Source organism: Coturnix japonica, chromosome 3 (genome assembly GCF_054131305.1).
Source record: "Coturnix japonica strain WE chromosome 3, WE-NBRP24, whole genome shotgun sequence".
In the NCBI taxonomy this organism is placed as follows: domain Eukaryota; kingdom Metazoa; phylum Chordata; class Aves; order Galliformes; family Phasianidae; genus Coturnix; species Coturnix japonica.
In genome coordinates, this window is record NC_140665.1 from 18,180,193 (window position 1) to 18,201,408 (window position 21,216).

The 21,216-nt window shown below is 44.0% G+C and overlaps 1 protein-coding gene and 1 long non-coding RNA gene across 6 annotated transcripts in view; one reads left to right on the plus strand and one right to left on the minus strand.

Moving 5' to 3' along the window:
• PACC1 (proton activated chloride channel 1) overlaps window positions 1-6,082 on the minus strand; it is a 71,487-nt gene extending 65,405 nt beyond the window's left edge. For 3 of the 5 annotated variants that reach the window (XM_015857318.3, XM_085541130.1, XM_085541131.1), the window contains exons 1-2: window positions 5,849-6,020; window positions 3,054-3,116 (exon numbers count right to left, since the gene is read on the minus strand). The gene's annotated coding sequence lies outside the window, so the exon portion shown is untranslated. Of the gene's footprint in view, window positions 1-3,053; window positions 3,117-5,765 lie in introns of all 5 variants that reach the window. The other 2 variants (XM_085541132.1, XM_085541133.1) reach the window with 2 other exon arrangements.
• A 220-nt stretch (window positions 6,083-6,302) lies between these two features.
• LOC146761302 (uncharacterized) lies at window positions 6,303-21,206 on the plus strand. Its single transcript, XR_014943824.1, has 4 exons — window positions 6,303-6,357; window positions 15,623-15,868; window positions 19,934-20,215; window positions 20,441-21,206. It is a non-coding gene; the product is annotated as an uncharacterized LOC146761302 (long non-coding RNA).
• Window positions 21,207-21,216: the final 10 nt, after the last annotated feature.

Consider the following 21,216-nt stretch of genomic DNA (forward strand, 5'->3'; position numbering starts at 1 on the left):
GATTTTCATTGCAGCACTTAACGTTGCACAAGATCACTATAGTTTGTAACCAAACAAGAATCTGCACAATAACACTGAGCACTGTATCTGTGAGAATGCACACGTCCTCAACGCAGGAATCAGAAATGCTGATTAAGGAAGTGTCACCTTGTGTTTTATGGCTCAAATCTATTAGAAGCAACGTTCCCATGAAACATCTGCTCAGTATTCACACCAGATTGGTTTAAATGCACGTCAACATGTAATCCTTGTATTGCAAGTCTGAGTGAAAACAGACCATTTCAGCACATTTAGCTTCTCCTAAACTCCCTCAGAAGTACTTGGTAATCTCTACTTCACTGGACGCAGAATGTGATCCGCTAATGCTAAAACACTCTCAATGAACTTTAAATTTAAAATCTTGCCTTTAATCATCAGTTTTTCCTTCTTTCCATTATCACTGTTTTGGTGACACGGGAACATATTCTAATGGATCGTTAAATAAACAAGGATCTATCTTTTTACATTTGAAAAGATATTTTTCAAAGAGCTGACAACAAGCACAAAAATGAATCATAATAAGCTGTAATGCAGATGCATGTTTATTTTCAACAGCTGAAGACTGCTTCTTTTCAGCACTGAACAAACTGGCATTTGAGCAGGACGGCAATCATGAACTGCAGGGCTCTAAAGCAGTTATGAAAGGGCAAAAGAATAAAGTCTTCATTTCTTTACCTGCATTTTCAAGCTGTCAAAGGCTGCATCAATGATGGCAGAACTGCCCAGGAGGCAGGCAAGATACTATGCTGTAAGTTATTAAAACCAATCTGAATTACAGAGGCTAAAGCAAAACTTCTATAAAGCAAGACTTATTTCTTAATATTGCGTTTGGCGCAGCATAACTGTTAGAGAATATTCTCCTTCTGAGTTTCAAGGAGCTTGTATCACATGTGATACTACTAAGAGTCAGTGCAATCCAGTGTTCTAAAGACACAACTGAAACCACGATAGTCTAAGTGACAGTGGAACAAAAAACAGTTGGCAGTAGGACTCTGAATAACATTTATGGAGTATACAGCTTTCTCCTTAAAAATACTATTATTTAGGAGAGAAAGCAACTTTAAAAGCTAGAAAACTTACAATTGGACAAGTATCATTGAAAGGTATTTTCAAAAGCATATTAATGACTTTAATGGGAAAAGGAAGGAAGGAAAAAAGCTCTTGTGGGAATTCTCTCAGTCACACAAAGTATGCAAAATCAGACAGCATTACCACAAAACCTTACAAGACCCTGCTTGATAGCACAGCTTGAAGAAGCCAGTCAAGTTCAAACAGAAATCAATGGGCCAGAAATAGAATTTGCATCCCTGGTACTAGGAGAAAAAAGCAGCAGACAATAATCTCAATTTACAGATTTTGTTTATCATAAAAATAGTTACTGAAAGGGAATCAAACAAATTCTACAACGATCTTCACTTTTAGCAGTGTAGGCTGTGTGTTTTAGCAGCCAAACCTGTGGCTTTTGCTCACACATCAACTCATAAGCAGAAAGGAAGCCAAGAACAAACAAACCACCCTCTCCATCACAGAAACCTACACACCTGGTCCTGCATCGCTCCAATGAGCGAGAAGTCTGACACTTGCTCAAGAGGGAAAGAATCACACCCAACTTGGAAGACAGCTTTATATTATTTGTACTGTTTTTAATGGTAGAGCAGAGGGAAGACACATCTCAGAATCGTTAGGTAACAAAAAGAAAGGTGGAATTCCCACAGAGCAACAACTGTCACCTCCAGCATCAGCCACATGCTGCACTACTGCTGGTAATATTGAAATATGCCGCCTTCATAGATCAGCTCATGCATGGTTTTGCTGCTGCACACACAAGTGAGTGGGTAACAGCTGAAGGATATGTAAGCAAGGTGCTCACTGAAGACAGATGTTTCACAGTACACAGTGTGCCCTACTGATTATGGATGTTTCAAAATGGCAGGCATGATCTACAGAGTCTGTCTCAGACTCCTTACATTTGGTAGGGCATCCCAAAGCCAAGTACGTTGCATTGAGGTAAGTTCCAAGAATGTGTGAATCTAGAGTTATAAAAACAGGAGCCTCTGGGGAAAAACAAAGGGGTTTTTAACTGGTTTTAAACTTCTTTACACAGCTGTTCCTGCTTTGCAAAATAAGTTTCCCACCGCAGTTCACAGTGTGCTACATTTGTCTCTGTATAAATGTAATGAAATTATCCACATCTTTGAGTTGAAAACAAAGAGTTCCAAACCACTAGAAATGTTAGATAAATCTAAATATCATGCCAGAGCAAACAAAATATGAATGAGTGGAAATGGGCAATGTGACATGGCGAGTTTTGGAAGAAATAGGGAAGTACTGAAGTGCACCAAGATTTAAGTGAAATATTTTCACTCTGCACTACTGGAAACACTGTTTTAAGGGTAGGGATGGAGGTAAGGACAGGAAGGATTAGAACAGAGAATGCAGCAGTGGTGCTTGATCTATTCCTGAGCATCAAGAGTCATATTTGATATAAATTTTTGATTTATGCTGTTGGCAGAGAACAGCTGCAACAAGAAAACATTCATGAATTCTATAATTCATTCTCTCTTGAAAAATACAGACAACAACTCTACACTCACCCTATGAATGGACTAGATGTTCAAATGGAACTACAGAGTGTAAATTGTTAAATGAGAAGTTATGATATCCTTGTGTGTTTCAGTTCATGATTAATTTACAGTAGCTGATTACTCTGAAATCTGACCAAGTTTTGAAGGCAGAGGTCAAAAAGGGACTTATTTTCAACAGTTATTCAAATTCCAATATGGAAGCTTCATAAATTTATTTGAGAGATTACAGCAGCTTCTATGAATAGCTGTATTGTTTTACTTTGCACAGATGCAGTATCTGCTCTGTCGAAAGCAGTAAAAGGCCTTTTAAGTGCAATCTCTATTTATCTTCATTGTTTACATTATAAACATTCCAAATGATATGCTCACCACATTGCTATAAGGTACAAAACATCATTTCCATTTGTCAGAAGGTATTAAATGACTTACCTAAATCAAACCGTGGTGGACTGTTTTGTGAGACCCTTGCTCCCAATTAACTGCTCTTCCTACCTGTAAAGAAAAGCGCTCAGGATCACTGATGGTTCTGATTACACTTGCTTGAAGGCAAGAACTTATCGCAAAAGGGATGAAATAAATAATTCCCACACTTCTCAAAAAGTCACAAACTCCTGAATTTGGTGCTGTTGGAAGAAGACTGCCATAAAGAAGGAAACTACAGAGTACTGACTTAGTACCTCTGCCTGATCAAGGGCCCCTCACACAACAGCAGAAACGCACACACCAAAGGATTTGTGAACCTTTTTTTGACATTAACTTTCTCTCCCACCTTCATCACCCTGACTGTATCCACTTCTACCAAAACTTTCATCATGTCCTTTCTTGAATCTCATCTTCCCTCATTAGATTCACAACCACAACTTAATAAATAGCTTAAAGGGTAACTGCCGTCCTCCACCTTGCATAACCTAATGATCTAATGAGAAAACGGTATTTCAAATGCTTTCAAACGTATCACGTTTTCTCTAGAATGAAAAAGCCAAACCACAAGAACCGACTTGACGTTCAGCTCTGGATCAGACCAAAAAGAAATCCTTATGAGCGAGAAGTGCACCGATGAATGTTTAAGTCACAGATACAACTCCCTGTGCCTTCTGGAGGGCTCCCACAGAAAAGGGAAGACAACCTCAAATCAGAAGTGCAACGCAGCCAAAACCCTATAGCTGCAGGGAAGTTGCAGTTACAGTGTAGCAACAAATCAGCAACTCCTCCAGGCATAACTAAATCACAAACATCACATTGAGAAACAAAAATGATTGCTCCTTTACCTCTACCCTCAGGCCTGTAATTAAAGGAAACTCAAAAGAGATCCTCTTGGTTTCTCTTCCTTGAAAACAAAGAGCCCTGTTGAGTCTTTCTTAAATTCCACCAGAAGCTCCTCAGAGTCTGCCTTGAAAATGGACTCCAGACTCAGAAGGCATGGAAACATAGCAAGCAAGGGTGGAGAATGCAATCAAAAATGTATTGTTTAATTGGATCAGAGAAAGGCGGGCCCTCACAAAAGAGACTTTTCACGTAATCACTCTGATTTTTTGAAAACAGTACATATTTCTGGAGAAAAGAGCGATTAGCACTAAAAAGTGAGGAGAAGCTTCAATCACCGTGGAACTTAAAGAACAGCTGCTATTTATTGCCTGCGGGAAAGCAAAAAGGCTGGTAGGAAGACTATTAACAGAACTAAATATTGAATTTAAGTTCCTGTTGTAGCTATGCTTTCTGGCATCCACAAACATGGCGCCTGTGTTTTAGGGACACTCCAATGGTCTCCTTGGACTGTTCTATGACAATGTCCTCCAGCTGCTGACCTGGCATCTCTGTCCTTCAGCTTGTGACAGGCAGCACTAAATGCCTGGAAGCAGCCTGGGTTCACCTCACTAACCTCCATCAGGACATTCAGAATACTGAGCAAGTACGTCACATTTTGGAATGCAAATGAGTAGGATCCATAAATCATGGTGGTTCTGCTGCAGAGGACATTTATTATGCAAGACGTGCACAGCGCATGGTGCTCAAGGGCTTCCAGGAAGGTGGCTCCTAATGGTAAGGCTGCAGCACTGCCTGAAAGCAAATGGGAAAATTCAGGAAAACTTCATTTCTCAGTACGGGACTTATGCCAGGATAAGGTGATTATTTAACCATTTTCCAGAGAGGTTCCAGTAATAGGATACCGCATCACAGCCAGGGATGTACAGTCAGTGCAGGTTAGTTCAGAATTACAGTAAGCTTCGCAGTGATGTTCTGGTAGCTCATTCCTAAGACTTTCCTTGTTGGCATACAGTCATCCTTGTAAGAGGCAGGCATTGCAGGTGCCCACTGGGAGCAGTGCAGAGCTAACTGCAGAACTGACAGTACATCCTGGGGCCATTTTCTTGCACATAGAGCAACTGTGCAACTGCGTGTGTACCAAACAGCTTTCTGTTGGAGAGGTGTGTTCATAGCAGCATGTCACCAGAAACAGCTTAATGAAAAACCAGCAGCTATTGCGTGTCTGTCACCGAAACTGATGAAGCAATGCAGGTGTTTGACAGAGAACCATTTTCTAACCCTAATTTTAAGAACAGCAATTTTTTAAATACAAAAAAGACTCATAGAACGGCTTGGATTGGAAGGGACCTTCAAGATCATTTGACTCCAACCCCCAGCATTCTCCTCCTTCTTCCCAGGTCTGCCTCCAACTGAAGAACAGATGAGCAACCAGCCTAACTGGACAGAAGTCAGAACACTCAAGCAGTTTTAACCTACTTTCAGGCTCTTCCATAGACATGGCTATTGGTACTTACTGTCTAATTGACCATATTCTCAGGTCTTTCACTTGCTCACTGTTCCTCAGCCAGCCAAGGCCCAGAGGCTACTTACTGATGGTGGAGTTCTGACTCTGTTTCATGAGGCCTGTCACATTCTCCTTGAGCTCAAACCATCTGACACAAGCCTTGGCGAGCTAAAGAGCTATCTCTTGCCTGGTAGAAGGTCCAAGCATCATTGTAACAGCTGCCTTTGACACACAGAAATACAGTAGCGAGTAAGTATTGTCTACCCAAGCCTATTAAAAACCCGCATGCGGCCCAGCACTCTTTCACATACACAACCATTATTACATAAGGGTTGCTGCAAATGTAACGCCTCCTATTTTATGATACGTACGGGGGGAGGGAGGGAGAGTGGGAGAGGGGCGGGCCGAGCTCAGCTACGACGTCACTGCTTGGCCGCCGTGCCCCGGGCCTCACCTTCTATTTCTGTTCCTTTGTTTCAAGTCCCCGCCCCGCGCTACGGGAGCACGGCATGACGCCATCTGCTTCCCGGAACGATGACGCGGCCGTGCCGTCGGGGGGGAGATGCGGTCGGAACGCTTCGCTGCCTTAAAGGGACGGCGCCCCCCGGCCCCGCCCCGCCCGTGACGGATGGGAGCAGCTGAGCGCCGGGATCGGCTGCGGGCTGGGAGCGGGCACCGAGCCGCTGCACTGGGGGAAGCCGTCGGGGCCCGGCCGGCAGGGGGCGGGAGCGAAGCGCCGTGACCCCCCCCCCGGAGAAGAGAGGGGATGCGGCGGCCCCGCACTGAGGTCACCCGGCATCCAGGGCGCCGTTAGTCACCTGCGGCGTGACCTGCCTCCAGCCCGATTTAGTAACGGAGCGGGGCACGAGGGATGGAGCTTCATAAGAGGGGTCGGGGCGGGTGGGAGAGGGGCTGAGGGAGCGAGCCGACGGGCCGTGCTCAGGGAGGGAGCGAGAGGGAAACGTAAGTGCTGTGAGCTGCTGAATGGGGATGGGGATGCGAGCGGGGATGGAGGTGGCTGTGGCTGAGTGAGCGCTGCCCGAATGAGGCTTCCTCTGCTTCACCTGAGTGGGCGCTGATTGCAGCTTGTGCCTTTCGTTCAGCTGGGACTCTGCGTTTTGTGAGGGCGCCGTGGGTCTGTTGGGAACTGAACTCTTCTGGGAATGGTGTATCTGTCTTATCGATGGAAAAATAATAAAAGAGCCTTTATCTTACACTGAGGTGATATATCTTACTCACACATGCCAGCCTGATGAATATCGATAGGTATTTGAGCGTGTACCGACCTGTTAGGGGAATACCAGAGCAACCAGCTTCTGTATTGCATACAAAAAGCGCCGGAGGTTACAGTATGACGGCCCCTGCCGCAGGGCTGTGTCCCCATCCCGTACTCTGGGACAGCCCTGCCCCAAGGGTCCCTTCAGGTGCCTGCAGTGGGACAAAGCTCATTGCTGCCCCTCTGGGCTGCTCGAAGAGCTTCTGCCTGTTCGCACTGCGATCCACAATAACGACTAGTGTTAGCTAAACCAGCAAGGAGGTAGAACTAACAGAGCACTAGAGATGGGTGACTGTGAAGTGCAGCCTAATTACAATATAAATTTAAATAAACCACTATGGTTGATACTAAGTCATGAATGTCAAAAAGCTGTTTGTGCTCAGCAGGTATCTGTGACGTTTTCCTAGAAAAGTCATTCTTTAGAAATGCAGCACTTTTCATTCTTGCTCTTATACATAATCATGCAGCCTACTCTCTTTCTGGTTTTGTTTCTCTGAATCCGAATTTGGTTGTCACACCGCCCTCCTGGTGAGTCACGATCGTCATCTCACATCAGTCATTAAATGAAAGTTGTTTTTCCCGGTGAACCCCCTAACCTACTTCTCCTGTGCCAACAGGGCCTTCAGAAACTGGCACTAAGGTGCAGCTCTGATGCAGGCTTTCTGTTTCTCTGTGACTCATCTGACATTAACATAATTATGTTAGAGGAGTCAAAGTGATTTTCAAACTATGAGTAATGTGCAATACTAGAGAGAATGTTTACAAGGCACCGAGGCATATCAGCTAGCTGAAGTAACCAGCTGCTGATAACAGCTGAAGTAAGTTGGGGCATTAAAAAGTCTTATAACACAATTATCCCTCTTTGGAACTCATGTTGCACACAGCTGGAAGATGGGTTGTGGACTGTGAGGAAGGATCCAGAAACAGCAGCGTGCTGTAATGGGGCTCAGACTGAGCCCCGCTGTGGGTAGTTCACACAAGAAGTCTTCATGGTTTTCATCCCACTTGTATATTTATGGAAAGGTTGTGCTCACATGAAAGCAGTGATCTTTTCAAGAAGTGGCTGTATTTACCAGAGCTGGTTTCAAAACGCAAGTGACACACATCCTTCCAGGCAGGAAAACAGGATCAAAATGAAACAGCAACAAAAAGTATGAGATCATATTGCAAATATTTTGGACCTTGTGTACATGAATAACACGAAAGAAGGAAAACAGTAAGAATAAGGCAAAGCCGGGTACTGTTACCATGATGAAATCTTCCTTCCTAAGAAAGACGTGTCAGAAAGCTGGTGATAATGGTTCAGAGAATGACGATGAGTGCATTCTGAATAAATGCTAGAAGTATTTGGGAAATGTATAAGCCAGGAGAAAGAAAGAAACTGTAAGAATGAATGAAAATGTTAGTGCTTAGTTTCAAGAGTTAGGTGCCGTTTTCAGAAGAGATGGCTTCCTGATAATTTGTTAGAATAGCTGGAGAAAGAGTTACCATCTTTTACCTGCCTGTTTTAGTTTCCTTTTTGGAATGATTTGGGCATTTGCTGTTCAGCTGGTTGTTTGCTAAGGCTGGGTATCGTTCAGCCTTGGTTGTGTGCTGAGCACACACGGCTCCGCAGGTTTCCTAAGAGCAGAGTACGCTTGACTTCTCCCAGGACTGGCCTGTGAAGGTAGAAGTCTGATTCTGAAATACCAACACAAATGAACTACGAGTCCATAGGGTACTAAAACTGAAAATAGTTCATCACTTTCCTGTACAGTGTCACAGTCAGTATACAGTTCACAGTAGTACAAGTGGGAAAGAGAGTGAAATGCAGAAAGCATATGCTGGCAGCAGAACTGTTGGTAGGAAGATTATTATCCAGGAGGATTCAAAGGATTTGGGAGAAACTCCCAAACACATCCTGTATTTTAATTTCTCTCAAAACTCTGCCATGACCAGGCACTAACAGTGCTCTGATTATCATCACTGATTTTTAGAGTGAATGAATAGCAGAACTGGTCACAAAGTAGTTGTACGTATTTGAAGAAGGCAGAAGGAAGAAAGGGTTGCCGTGGCATCTTGTGCTGACAATGCCACCCAGACACTTGCCAGAAGAGCTGACCAAGACTTGGAGCCTTTCTGTTTTCTCTGCAGTGGTTTCCATGCTGTATGACCTAGGGACCGTGACCTTCGTTCTGCATCTTCAGCTTCCCTTCTTCTGACTTGCTAGGAGGTCTATGGTGTGCTGTGTTTAGGTGGTTTTGAATGGCAGCTGCTACTACAATGAGCAACCTGAATGAAGTTAACAGATATTGAGAATATTACTAAGCAGAAACCAAAGCAAACATACACAAACAGAACAACCCAAGTCCCATCGATAGAAATAATTTCCCATAGCACAACCTAGCAGTCATGAAATGACTCTCCTTTGCTATAAGCTCATGCAGGGCTACAGTTTTATAACTATAAATGTCCACCACCGTAACATGCTGTGCCACCATCTGAATCTAATGGCTGGCTTCATGTGCATTTTCACCACTTGTAATTAGTAATATCCCCAGCTACTAAAACTTATGTCTCAGCCCAGACTGCAAAAACGTACTCCATTATTCCCAGAGTGGGTTCATGTGTTACAGTTTTGTATTTTAACAGGAACTGTTTGCAAAACAGTTCTGGGCTCCATAGCTACCTGGAGCCCCCGATCATGCACTCTTGAAAGCAGCACCTCTGCAATGCTCTGCATTTCCAGCTCCTGCTTTGCTACCGGCTCCAGAGGAATTTTTTTCTTACCACAGTTTTGAGGGCAGCTGCACCCCAAGCCTCCACCATCTGCCTTTGTCCTTCTTGGAGAAACTAGCATTTATTTGTAATGTTTATTCAACTTTTGGCAGCACCGCAGAACCTGTGCAAATCCCAACTATTTAACCTTTGTTCCTTATCGAAGCTTTGCAAATTAACTTAGAATAGCAGAGCGAAGGAGGTGATGAGGGGAGTTTGCTGGAAGTAACCGATAAGATCTTGTTGAGTACAGCTTGCCCTTACTGGTTGGTTGGGTTTTGTTGTTGTTAGCTTGATTTTTAAACCAGGCTCACATCAAAGTATTCAGACAGTCGTTCAGTATAGAAAATCATTACCATTTTAAAAAGCAAATAAAAGTCAACATTGACGTTGGGTTTCTTTTCTGAGTTAGGGAAAAATTAACTCATTAATTTTTGGACTTTCTGGGGTGTAGAGGTCCCACATAGAGGCTCAGTGTTTCCTATAATAAGATTAGCTATCTTGACAATAATGTCTTAGCCTGAATTAGTACTGAATTGAATGCTGAATGAATGAGGACTGCATACCCACACCAACAGCAGCAAAATAAGATTCCACATATTCCTCCCCTGGGGGAGGCCCTGGGAGCACTGCTGTTGGCATCAGAGCAACACCCTGGCAAAGGAAAAAAAATGTGCTAGGATATACCTGGGAAATCCTCAGATGAACCGCAAATATTTTTGTTTGCAATGGCGATGGATCCCCAGTGCTTGTGTCAACAGGCACCGAGCTAACAAGGATGAAGAGCGGCTGTTTCAGCATGGAGCCAGCCAGCCTTCTTGGGTCTGTGGGCTGGAAAGAGAAGAGCTGCCAAGGAGGATCCCAGGCACCCGTGTGGGGCAGGGCAGGGGCTGAAATGCCTCCTTGGAATAAATGCTGACTCTTCTGCTAAAAGAAGAGAAAACAGAGTTTTCCCATTTTTTCCTTCCTTTAACCCTCTCTCTGTAGGTTTCTTCCTCTCTCCATGGGGTTGTGTGTCAGATCTCCAGCACGAGCCTTAGCAGTTGTTATACTCTCTAGAAAGACTACAGGGGGGCTTTACTATTGCCTGAATTTGGCAAGGCACCGGAGCATGAATGGTTTCCATAGGATGCGGAGGCGCAGCACGTAGGCTCAGTGACAGAAAATAGATGCTAATTATGTGAGGAGATCCCTGATTTCCCTTTTCCTGCATGACTGCTGGGAAAGCCAAGCCTCTAACAGGATGTTTAGAATTGCAATTATGAAAATATTTCTCCGAGATATATAAATCAGTTGAAGTGTTTGCTCGATACAGATTCATTTTTATAATCTGTTCCTTAGGATTTATCTTTAAAAACTCGTATTCATTTTCATGCTGAAAAATGAGACATTAGTTTTTCTGCCATGTTAAAGCCCTGACCTGCCAGCACCTGCACCTGTGCTGAAATTTAAACACATGAGTAGCACTGGACCCACTGCCATTACTTGCACAATTAAAATTAAGCATGCGTGAAAGTGTCTCAAGGTCAAGATGTTCAATTTCTTTCCATAGTTCAGAGTCTAAAAAGAAAGAACAGAATTAGTAACCACATACTCACGTAAGAAAATGGCAGTGATGTTTATTTTAAGGGTCTTCTGTGGTAGTTGTATTTTACTTTGGGTTGGAAGTACGCTTTGTGAATACAAGATTTACTAAACTCTGCTTATTCACTCCCCCCGAAGTGGCTCCCAGCAGTGCCTGCAGTGTGCAGGGAGCAGCCCAAGCTCCCCAGTGGGAGCCCCCAGGGCTGCAGGGGGCACCTTTGTCCTCTCCGGTCCCTAAACATGAGATCTCTGCCTTGGCTCTGACTCCTTATCTCCAGTTGAGCTCCTTTCCTTAGCACTCCTTTCTCACAAAGCCTCATGGAACTACAAGGTGGTGCTGCTGATTTTGTACACTCAATAGGGAGAAGTAAGACCAGGGTTAGGTCCCACTGATTGTCTAACAAGGTTTAAATTAGATTTATTTTGATCTAGGAGGTTGCCTAAACAGAGATCGCTTTCTGACTGCTAGCTGCAGCACATACGGTCTTCTAGAACTTGATGTTTGCTGTCTGGGTTACTACAGCATGTCCACCTTAAAGCTGCTGACCTAATCCATAGCAGGAGAGCTGGAGAGGGAGAGAACAAAGAACAGGAGATTGCTCTGCAGCTGATGTCTGTTTGGAGGCTCTACCTACCATCTTTGTCCCAAAGGCCTCTCAGGAAAGGCTCACAGAAGGGATGCTGCCTGTTTGAAACAAACAGACTGTGAATGTTCTAGTAAAAGCAAAGGATGCGTACAGAGTGAACTTTGAGATGTGCTCCAGAAATACGTTGCTGACCTCTCACTTGACACAGCCTGCTTCCCTATTAGACTGTAATATAATTAGGGCCTGCCCTAACCCTGCTACCAGTTTAATGCTTACGAAATGTGGCCTCGCAGGCTGCAGTTAGAAAACGATATATGTGTAACATCTAAAATAGTCTACGTTGTAGTAGAAGGAGGCATAACTCAGAGAGAACACCTTGCACCTCCTACCTCACAAGATATTTAGGTGTCTTACCGCATAAATGAATATGCTGTTGGAATGCTAGGTCTATCAGAAGCTGGTCTCAAGGACCAACCCTCTTCTTTGTGCCAACTAAGTGCAGCCAGAATGAAGCCAGTGAAGTCACTCCATGATGTGAAAGAAGAATTAGGGCCAGAATTAGCTGAGACCAAGAGACAGACCCTTGTGCCAACCTGAGGGGAATCTGGGGGATAGGTGACTGAGATAACAGTCACTGTGATGCTAATAGTTGATGACCATTATCTCATCCAGTCTCATGTATACCACAGCCACTAACACTAACACTACCATATAATCTTCCTCTTGGGCTCCATGCCTCAGCAGGAGCAGAGAAAGACAAGGACAGGCCTTGGGCTGGGGTGACAGAAGAAGTGTGGTTATAACAACCCTCTCCCACCTCCAGCTTTGTCAGCAGCCCACTTGGGACAAGCACATTTCAAGGAAGCACAGCTTAATGAACAGACTATGTGGGAGACTCAAAGGGCGTAGAGGTTCTCTTGTCACACAGCTCATGGGAGTGGGTTCAGAGAGCAGGACGGTGTCTCCATCCTGCTGACAGCCTGTGATAGGGGCTCAGTGCGGAGGAGCGGTGTGAGCATGCAGCCCCTTTGCTGCCTTTATGGCTGTGTCTGAAGTACCAGTGCAACCCAATGACATACTAGAAAACCTGAGAGGAAAGGAAGAATCCTGAAATGGTCCCTGATAAATGTCTACTTTCTGAAGGGCCCAATCTTTCAATGGAGAAAAAGTTCCCAGGCCTGTACTGACAGTTCCTGAGGCAGCCCTGCCCTGGCCACCCACTGCTCTGCAGTGCCGGTCACCTCCCTGGGAGCTGGGCTGCAGCCAGGAGTGCTGCTCTTACATCACCTCTTGTGAAAATACATGCAACGGGCATTCTGAAAAGGAAAAAGAGCCGTGTGTGAAACACGTGCTACCTGGTGATGAAAGCTGTCAGTTCAGGAGCACATGTCAGGCTGAGCCGGTGGTTGCCTGTTCCCTACCCACGCCACAACATGGCTGTCGTTTGGAGCACACTTGATGAAACATTTAACAACTTTTCTGACACTGAGAGGAACATCTTGGCTTATATAAGGGCAGGAAATAACTGCAGAGGTATGGAAATGCTTTCCTCTATCCTCCTCTTTCCCTCTACATCATTAAAATGGGATGGTAAACCACGTTTTGCTTTGATCGGCTTTCACTTATGAGAAAAACTGATATACTTAAATATACTCAGACAATATTTTTTCTTTATGGGAAACCGAGCCCTTAAACATTGTAAATTCCTCCCTTAGTGTGGAGCAGTAAAGTACTGAACTCCAGTATAGAACACAGCGAAAGTCACAGTGAAACCTGCTGAATAGTCCCAACAGCCCTTTCCACAAGTATTTTATTTGTATATCTTTACTCTCTCTCATGGCGTTTGCTGCCTTTTGGCATATCACAGCCTCTTTTCTATACAAATGCATATCCAAGTCTCTTTTCTACATGAAGGGGAGCGTGGTATTTTTAGTTAAACAGGTCTTTACGTTTTTAAACTAACGTGCACGTTCATGTGCAAACAGTCACTAAAACTCTGCCAATGTTTATTTGCAAAAGCAAGCAGACTCTTGACCTGATAATCAGCAGTTCTGGACAGCAGTCCACTCCCACTGCAGGCACAGCCCTGCAAAATTAATTGGGGCTGACCTTGCGCTGAACTTCACAGGAGTTGTATCAGGGAAAAAAAACTCCCTCATTGTTTCTTAAAGGTCTTGATAAGTACTAGAATTAAATAATTAAACAATTAGAATTCCTCAAACTAGCTGTACCTGTTAGAGATTGCTTGCACGGGACAGTTTTCTGTCTCCGGAAATCATTAGCAAAATGCTCTCACGTGCACTGACCAATATTCCGATTCACCCTTTGGTTGTCCTGGTTCTTGAAGCTGTAGCGTAAGCTAGATCTTTTGATGTATGCTTGTGCAAACTGTGGTTTGAATAGTCCTGTGAAGCACTGACAAATATATAGTGAAGTTATAAGGCATATACTATCTACTTTAAAAGAACATATAGCTTAAGAAATCAGCCTCTTTGTCGTGTTTCTTTACAGTAGTTTAACATCTTCATCATCTGAGTCTGCCTAAGTTTGCATCTAAGCTCTGGAATGCCTGAGATGGTACCGAGGAAGATCAAGGAACAAAATAACCCTTTATAAACATATAGTAATTCACACAGAGCTGAACAGAACCATCAAAACACCTTTTTGTTCTGCAGCTGCCTGGGTGAAATTTCTTAGTTTTTTTCCTCTTTTTCTTTAGCTTGCAAACTTTCTAGACAGCAGCTCACCTACCTCCACTTCTGGTCTCTGTAGTCCCACTACCAGTGCCTGGGGTCCAATCCTGGTTCTACCTTTACTGCAGTTTCTGTTTGCTGCAGTGTGAGTTTAGCAGAGATTATCCTTTTCTCTTCATTCTTTATATTTTATGCTTTCCCAGCGTTTAACAGTAAAAATGCCTGATGGGAAAGGCATTTCCTGCCAGTAAATGACAAGCAGAGTGCAGATACAGGGATGAAAACTCTTCCAACTCATCATTAAAGTACCAGAAAAAGCTTTTCTTATCAGTCATCATCTCTTATTGCTGCTGCTTCAGGGAGAATCAATTCAGCGTGGAATGCTTCCAAGGAGTTTTCAGTCAGCAAAGCTCACGGTTCATCTGGGTGTAAAGGAGTGTGCAATTAATCCTCTGCATTCCTGGTTAAGTACAGGAAGCCTTTAATTCTAAACTTACTGAAAAAGGTAGTTTTCAATGATTTGCTACATCCCAGGTCCATTAGAATTAGAAAGAAAATAGGAAATGTATCTTAGAGCTGGTTGTGCAGTACAGTAGACACTAATGCTTACTAGCTAGGCACTGCTGGAACAGCCACAAGGCATCCAGAGGTTGGTGTTAACAGGCGGACAAAACAGTAATTTTATTCCCCATGCCTTTTTAAGGTTATTAGGCTTTAAGGATATTAGGTTTAAGGTCATTAGGTTTATTTTAATAGTTCAGATTCCACTCAAATTTTAAGCTTTTATAGTTTCAGTGGAAAAAAGAAGTAGTAATTGCAATACTTCATATGAATTGTTAACCCCTACATACAAGAAAATGGCCACAATAATGATCTTAATGAAAGATCACAACATTGTATCATATCAGGCACTATCATCTCAAGCATGTTGGAAAAAAACACATTAGCAGAAATAAGTTGTATTATTTATAAAGGCTCTCTTATTTCTTCATTAAACAGCAAGTCCTGAGTTGAGCAAGGTCTTTGGACAGAGTCTGCTGAGCTGTGTGTTGAATTCCTGTGCTGAACCTGGCCTTCAGTTCAGCAGCTGAAGAACTATCATCCATTTCAGAGCTTAGCATCAAACTCTCGCTTGTGAGTGAAACACACTCAGAATTTTTATTGCTGCTAAATGCTGCTGCAATGCATATGGCAATTGGTAAGAACAGATAATAACGCTCCTAGAAGGCAACAAAAGCCCAGGACTGGTGACACATCAAAGTGCTACTTAAAATTAGACATAAAAATGAAGTACACCAGCCTCATCTGTGATTTCTGTTTGTGATTCTCAGCCACTTCACCCTCGGATGTAAATGCCATTATCCTCTCCAACCCCCATATGCTGACCAGAAGCACCGCAGGGCTGCTACATCTGAAATCTCACCCCACTGACAGCCCAACCTGTGGCTTGAGGTGAAGCACCGCTGTGATGAGAGTCTTGTGATGCCAACATTCCCCCATAAACCCTGACTCTGCAGAACACCATTCAGTGACTGAGGCCATCTTTTCATAAAGCCCCATCAGCACTCGGAGTGGAGGTAAGGACCAGAGTTCAGTTCTTGTCTTTCGCTCTGAGGGATGAAAACCCTGTCCCCTCTTTCTGAGGAGAAATGGCCACAAAATGATAAGCTGTGCTGTTTGGGGAACATTTCTCTTGGCTTCTCCCACTGAAGCTATGCTGTTGTGAAGCTGAGAGCTGTTAGTAAAGCAGATGGTGCCAGACTTAGAGCATGCTGCTGAGGACGTGCCTCTGGACAAAGGGCATCCTGGAGCCTGCTTTCCTCTCCGTGTAAGCATTCTGCTTCAGAGTCACTGAATGAAATCAGCACCTATGTAGGCTCAGCATTCTCATGGGGCTGAACATGGAGGGCAGGTGACAGCTGGATGCTGCCTCCTATGCCCAAGGCCAGTTGGGATCTGAGCTAGGGGTCGGCTTCAAAGCTGAGGCAGGCTGCAGTTCCATTGGTTTCAGTTAATTTACACTTTGTCCTTATTAGCTGGGCAAGTTCCTGTATGGTTAAAGCAAACCAAAGGAAAAAAAAAAAAGAAAGAAAAAGCAGAGATAAGAGGTTGAAAGTTAAGATCATTCATGTGTTCTCCTCATGGCAAGTCACATGTGAAGTAGGTGAGAGGACAAAAGATAAGCAGAGGGGAAGCTGCAATGGCTGCCTTGGTTATGAATTTACTGTAGATGACAACTCTATTGTAAATTGTAAAATGTAATTTTTTTAATGTAGAAATCAATAATTGGAAATATCTGTTTGATATTTTAGTAATTGTAAATTGCATACTAACAAGACAGATGAGAACTGTTGTTAAAAGTATCACTAATTATATTAGAATCATAGAATCACCAAGGTTGGAAAAGACCTAAAAGATCATCCAGTCCAACCATTCACCTATTACCAGTAGCTCCCACATATTAAACCCCAGAACATTCTTTATGCATGTATGGTTCAAGTGCAATCACTGTGAGCAGGAAACTTTTATAGTGTGCCTGTGTGTGTTTGTGTGCAGCAGCACGATGATTCCATAACGTACCCAAAATGTTTGGATCTTATCACAGTAGAAAATACATTTATTCTCACACTCTTTCCATCATCCCTGTGATTACCTTACAGGCTACAGGAGCACACTCACACCAAGTCCTCCTAGTGAAACGCACTCTTACAATGAACAGTTCCTAAGCGTTTATTTTATGTCATCTCAGTAGCAGTGTGGCCCCAAGTGATGATTTTTCATAGCCATTTGGAGCCGTATTTATCTCTCACTGAAGTCAAAGGGAATCTTTCCATAGACTCTAGCAATGGTTAGATCAGGTCTTAGTATACTCTTTAAATGGCAAACTGTTTTTTACACATAAACTGAATGCATGTGGTTCAGTATGAACCCCTGTCTGGTCTCTCAAACAACATCCCAGCATGTGTTTACAGGGAGGGGACAGTGGAGGGAAGGGTCTGTGAAGACAGCACTTTTATTGCCATAATCTGTATGGGAAGATAAGGGCTGGGTAAGGGAGATGTAGTTTACATTTGCCTGGAGCACAATTAATATTTTTCTTGTTCAGTGGAACCAGTGATTCTGTTTTACTCAGCCTGTTGTAAGATGTGGTTATTTCATCTGTGGGATCCTCAGTGTGAGATGCCTTTTCTTTGTTGGTTGTTGGACTAATGAATGTAACTGCGGGCTGTTGTGGTGAGCAGCTCTTATGGCAGTGCACAAGTCCAGCTGACAAAAACACCCTGAAAGTCTTCAGCAGAAAGGAGCGACAGATGCGCTGCTCTGGGTCAGCCCATCAGGCTCTCTCAGCTACAGAGGGGGGGGGGGGGGGTCTGAATAATGTGCCCCCAGACGCTGCCAGAGCACTGGATAGAAGAATGAAAGTTGCCATTCTGGAACATCTAGCTCACTAAAGTTCCATGAAAGTTCACGGAAATTTGGGGCGTTAAAGTTTGTGGTAATTGCTGCATCCTCCAGTAATGTAATTATCTCTGGCTCCGTCTTATCGGCAGAGAAACGAAAAGTAAAATGACAGAAAGAGAAAATCAAAATGACTCATTTAGACTTAGGAAGCTGCCTGGGCAGGAGCAGGTGACCAATGGGAGAAAATCTGTGGCAAAGGGGAACAGAAAGTGGGATGACGGAATCCAGGGATACAGGGAGGGAACTGGGAGACGTGAGAGGGAGAGAAACAGAGAAGTGAGGAAAGAAACGAGAAGCTACTGGCTTAAGGGAATGGGAGGGAGGGCTGCTATTGAAACAAAGCAAAAGTGTGTAGGAAAAATGAGCGTTCAAAAAAAAGGAGATTAAAAAAAAAAAAAGCAACCCTAAAAAGCAGAGCATGAAATGTATTTAGAGGGAATATTGGGTAGTGATGGAAACAGGCAGTAAGAAAGAAATGCAAGCTGTGGAGAGAAAAGCAAGGAGCAAATGAATCTTGTCTTCAGTGTTAAAGAATAGAAGTAAAAATCGAGCATTTAATAGCAGCTAATTTCCCACTACAAGACAAATTCCCGCTCACTTGGGTGGGTTTGAATATAATACGGTGGGATAATTTGCCATACAGCTGGAGTGAGAGCCTGTCCTCTGCCTCCACGGTTTTTAACTCCCATCAATTTTTAGACCAGCAGACATCCAAACCTTCTGCACTGCATTTGTTCCTCACTACTTTTGCCTTGGGATTTTCAGTGGCTTATTGGGGAAAGTTGTGGAGGCAGCTCACAGACCCCCAAGGGGTCCCTGCCTGGCAGCTGATGAGCCCTGGGGTGACCGGGAACCACCGATGCTCCCTCTGTGCAAGCAGCAGCAATCTAAATCTTGGAAAGAGTATTGTTAATTTTCAGCTCGGTTGTTAGTCCAATCAGATGTGAAACTCAGCTCAAAAGTAGTGCGTGTTTTGGAGAACAGAGGAGTCTTACCAGATGGATTGTAGTGTTGTTAAATAAACATGGCAAAAGCTGATTGCCATCACAGAAATACAGAACATTTTGGAGGGACAGTCAGAAAGCTTGATTCTGTGCTGATTTTATAGCACAGTAACTCAGCTCAGGAACGCTCTTTCTCACATATATGCCATGAAGGGAAAAATTGGACCTGCAGTAATTTCAAGACTTAATTAAAGTCACAGAGCACACGGATGGGTTTTACTCAAGATATCACTACACTTTTTATTTGCTTGCATCTTGTATTTTAACCAGACCAAGTAGGTTTAATGGAACCTCGTGACCATGAAACAACACAAAATCTGGATGGGATGCGCGGATTGCATTGTGTTAGTCTGATTGACCTCCGTAACTTTGCAGAAGACAAAAGAAAGCTGTTGCTGGAAGGATGTGTTGTGCTCTGACTCTTACAGCTCTGTTTAGCAAGTCCTTGATTTATGCAAATACAAAGATGATATGAAGTGGTGTGAAGGGATACGGAGGTAGGATTTGGTCAGGAAAAGGTAAAGGAAAGAGTTCCTTTCTGAGGCGCTTTCTGAGGGTTGCAAGGACAGAACCTCAGGTTCAGTCTGGTGTCTCTCCAAAGGGAGAAAGACCCAACAAATGTCAGTGCTGGTGATGAGCTGCTGTACCTGGAAAGCAGAAATTTAACAGGAATTTCAGCTACAGGAAGTGGCTACTGGCCAGTGAGATTGTCCCCAACAGCTTCTGACACCGGCAGAAAAATGGAACGGAGAAAGGTTGGTAGATTGATTGGAGAGGGAGGCAAATGAAAGATATTTACTGAGATGTGGGAAAATGAAACTGGCAAAGAGCATCAGAGCATCTGGTGACTGTGCTGGTCTTTACTCACACTTCATAATAGTCTCAGTAATTAATTAACTTGGTTTTGAACAGGACTCTGATCCTACATCTTCACAGAGGTGAGGGTAACTTGTTTTTAAAGAGCAGGGTAAAACCTGTGTGACACAACGGAGCCCAGTTTATTTTTCACTGTGGTTTCATTTTCTTTTTTCTCAGAAGTGTTTCAAGCCAGGACATGTCTTGGTGGCCTAATCTGAAATGCACACAGAACGATCTCTGTTTGCTTTGCAGGGAGGGGCTCTCTTGCTCCAGAAGTGGTTCGGGACTTAACACAACTGTTTTGCTGTCAATTTTTAGTTCCAAGCGTGGCTTGCTGTGAGTTGTGGGACCAGCAGCGGGGAAGATGTCGGACCACAAACGAAACTATTGGCTTTACATCTGTAGAATGTAGTACGATGAGTATCATCCGTCTACTCAGCCAAGTGTTGTGATTATTGAGTGAATGTCAGTGACCTTTAAACAACCGGACAGCAACGGTTCCATTTCAAAGGTACTTCTGGACACTTTGGATGACGGATCTTCTTTTTTCCACCTCTGTTATGCTGTGACATTGCCCTACGGGTCAAAAAAAGGTTCCGGGTAAGTTCCCCCTTCTGGAGCAGGGGCTGCAGGGAACAGGCAGTTGCTACATCTCTGTCAGCATTACAGCGGGCACCTGGTCGTGACCACTAAAACTAACGTTGCTAACACGTTTCCACAATAACTTCATGCTCGGCGCTTTCCAGCCAATTATCTTTTGGGAAGACACATTTTCCACATTTGGCCTCTGTTTGAGAGGGATTTTTTATTTTTTTTTTCTTCTAGGCTTGAGAAAAACGATGCCAGCTGTTTCTGAACACGGCATGTATTATAACATTATGCCTCTGAAGTAGCGTCAGCTCCTCAGAGCGCGCCCAGCTGAAATGACAAGCCCTGTGAAGAGCAAAGCCTTTGCCTGGCGTTATTTCTGACTCTGATTTACCTAGATTAAGAAATAACCGTGTTTTGAAAGAACTCGGCTTGATTTATCGCTAGGTGAGCGCCTGAGCCTCCAGCAGGAGCAGCTGCCAGGTGGGTCAGGGCTGGCTCCTGTGCCAGCAGAGTGCACCGAGCCGTTGGGGAGCACCAGCAGCCGCACCTTGTGCAGGAGGAGAGCCAGCAGCACCGACCTGCCTGCTTTTCTTTTTTCCCCCTCAAGGCAGGCAATTAAATTTGAAATAGGAACGCTGTGTTTGCAGAGCTGAGCGTGCTAGCACGGTGACATTTCAAAAGCTGAGAGTACGCTTCCCATCTGGGTGGTCAGCGTGTGAGTTGATGTATGCACACATACACCCGTGTGGACACAGCGCACAGAGGTGAGGTACGGACGGGCTCAGACTAATGTTAGAAATCCGTGTCCTCGGTTAAATGCTCTAAGCTATCGGTACGTGCCAGCTTTTCCCACTCGAGACGTGTTACCCGTTACCAAATGCAGCCCCGTGAACGCTGCAAAATGAATTAACTGCCTGAAGGGCTGATCGGGGTCTGTGTTGTAAGTGAATAAACGAGTCTCCAAGCTCTTCCCGTTCTTAGCAGGCAGACCCAAAGAGAACAAGTCTGTA